This window comes from Hibiscus syriacus, unplaced genomic scaffold (assembly GCF_006381635.1).
Source record: "Hibiscus syriacus cultivar Baekdansim isolate YM2019G1 unplaced genomic scaffold, ASM638163v2 tig00010204_pilon, whole genome shotgun sequence".
NCBI classification, from domain to species: domain Eukaryota; kingdom Viridiplantae; phylum Streptophyta; class Magnoliopsida; order Malvales; family Malvaceae; genus Hibiscus; species Hibiscus syriacus.
The window spans coordinates 332377-335326 of NW_024062209.1; the positions used below are offsets into that span (position 1 = coordinate 332377).

At 37.0% G+C, this 2950-nt stretch overlaps 1 long non-coding RNA gene across 1 annotated transcript; it reads right to left on the bottom strand.

Annotated features, from left to right (window-relative positions):
- Positions 1-367: 367 nt before the first annotated feature.
- LOC120203615 lies at positions 368-1044 on the bottom strand. The gene is made up of 4 exons (XR_005523846.1): positions 1031-1044; positions 878-937; positions 716-784; positions 368-610 (listed from the first exon to the last, which is right to left on the bottom strand). It is a non-coding gene; the product is annotated as an uncharacterized LOC120203615 (long non-coding RNA).
- Positions 1045-2950: the final 1906 nt, after the last annotated feature.

Here is a 2950-nt window from a genome sequence, read left to right on the forward strand (position 1 = left end):
TTTGAAACATCTTTTCGAAAGTAAGCGACACTATCGTCTACCATGAGTAATTAAGGGGGCTAGAGGGTCAAATATGGATTTCACATTTAACCATCACCAACAAATAATTAAGAAGCAAGGCTTTACTTGGATATCTATATGTCACCATCACCCACAGTTGCACAGATCCCATGACACCAAATGCCAGTCTGGCTTCCCCTACCCACCCCCATAATTTCATATTATTGTGGGATTGCTTTATTTCCACTCCACCATTGTCTTTATTTCTCAAAAACTACAGGTATAATCCCAAGTTTAGACAAGTAGTTTTTCGATGTAGTTCATGGAAAGATCTGTTGGAATAGTAGATATACTAAAGAAAAATAACAGAGCATAGGCCCTATATTACAGAGTTAGAATCCTTGGAAGAGAAGAAATCCGGTCGGTCGGGGTCGACAACCCTTCCCGATCATTAGATTCTGATCTAAGGTTAGAGTTAAAATATGTATTTAAATTATACAATGCTTGACAACATTCATAGTTGCTCACCCTTTGTGTCACTTTCAACAGTTTTCAGTCTCTTTGCTGCGGTGATGAATTCCGAAATCACTTGTACCTCATTCAGTGGTCGCTGCATATATTAAAGGATGTTAGATTCAAGCGAAGAAGCATAGACATGGCCTGCATGATGCATACATATATGTATGTGCATGGATGTAAAAAAGAGAACCAGGACCTGCGACACAAAATGCTGCTGCACAGTATTAAGAATTTGTTCCCTTGGTGAATAAGCATTGATGCCTCCCTACAATTCAAAACAAAACAACCCTTTCTTGGTGAACATGATTTCATCTACATCCTCGAGGAAAATTCATCGGTTAGAGTTCGAAGGACGTACGAGTTTGAAGTGCTTGCAATATCTTCTCAACGAGTTGGTATTGAGTCTTGCCAGATTTACCTTTGAAATCGGGAAACACGTGATAAAATACAATTAGAAAGTGTTTGCTGGATCAAGGGCATGTGGCAATGGTCAAAGTTTGGTGATACTAACCGATTGTGGCGCATGAATAATGGATCGAACATCCCTGTAACCATTACGATTCATTGGTTCATGGATGCAGATGGAACCCAAGGCTTTGTATGTCGAACTCTTGGTTTCGCCGGCCTGTGGAACTCAATGCTACTAGCTGTTCAAAGCAAAGAAAAAGGAAAAGAAAGGGGATGATCATCATAATGTTAAAAGCAACACAAGAATGTTTGACATCATTTGACTTACAGAAATCATGATCTTTGTCACCAATGTCCGAGCCACAGCTTGAGTTGTCGAAATCATGATCATCGTCTACTTCATCACCCGTAGGATGTTCCAGCACACTCAATGCATTTCTTTGCAGCTTAACTTCAACCCCATTCTTCAAAACCTTGAAAATGTTGGGTACTAGTGTCACAAAATATGATTCTTCCACATAATAAAGGTAACAAAGTGCTCTCTAGCAAAGTATTACACATCAGTTTCTATCATCAAATGGAAAAAACAAATCTAATCATCATAGTTTCATCAAGGGGAAAAACACCATAACTAAGGTGATTTTTGGTCCATCTTATTCTAGTAAAACTGATTGGTATAAACCAACAGGTTATTCAAGTGATAAGCAGTTTGATATCGCTTAAGCAAGTATTGAGTTCGAGGCCTTGTATATGCAGAAAATCTAAGTTGGGAGACTCACTCACCAAACCATATATGCGACATGGATCAATCGGGATTAATCAGGACAAAACCCTAGGAAATTGAGTGGGCAAAAAAAAAAAAACTAATTGGCATAATGTCAAATTTCACGTTGTAGTCATTTTTACCGCTATTATTTCTTTTAATCACTATAACCCTCAATATTTTTATTTTAGTCAAAATGACTTTATTTTAGTCAAAATGACTTTTATTTAATAGAAATCATTGTTGACTACCTATCAACGTTTGTTTTTGACGTAACACATTTATATGTATTTAAACAATTAACTACATACGGAAACATCAGGTCAACAATTAAAGAGCGTAAATGTATCCGTTAACAATATGCATCGACCATTAGTGAATTAATTTTTTCATCTAAATAAAGGGAACAATATGTGCTTACAGGTCATTTATATGTCATTTATATCTGGGAGGGAATCTTTTGAGCATAATGGAACATCAAAATCATTAGTTATTAATGAGAAGCATCAAACAAGGATTTTAGAAAAATAATAATGAGAGGAAAAATACCAGCCAATGCCAACCACCGAGGCCCACAGCTTTCTTGACTACGCCTTGTAAACCAACCAAAACTGACTTTGTTCGATTGTTTCCTGTCACAATAACTTTTGTGTGCCTTGGAAGAATTGAAAGCTCTTCATCCCCACTCTCTTCCCTGAACGGAGACAGCACCCGAGATGAACATAATTCATGCTCCAACATCTTTTCTCAACCCCAATGTTTCAATTCTCAAAACCCAGATCCTCGAAACTGCACTTTTGGCTTGGGACCCGATAATTCATTAAGTTGTGTTTTTCTAATAGACAAGAAAACCTCTTCAAAAAAAGGAAAAAACAGGAACTTCAAAGAAGAACCCAGAATTTGAAGCCAGAGAAGATAAGGATTGGTCGCTGAAACGAATATTTTGAGGAAGATTTGAATGTGAATTTGGCTTAGGAGAAACCAAACACTGATTCACGGGACTCGGATTGATCTGAGGAATGCTATCTCGTAACTAAGTTTCTTCTTGACGAGTCATGCTGGTACCACCTGAAAGAAGCAATTTTTTTTGTTAAAATCCTTTTATGTACTAAGATTTTGAAACAATCAAAGCTGCCATGCCATGTTTTCTTTAATCAGACCCGTGAAAAGAAGTAAAGGTTTCTGTATGGCTGAATTGTACATATCAATAGCGAACAAAAGCTGTCCAAGGTAAAAAAAAAATATTATGTTTGGTTGTTG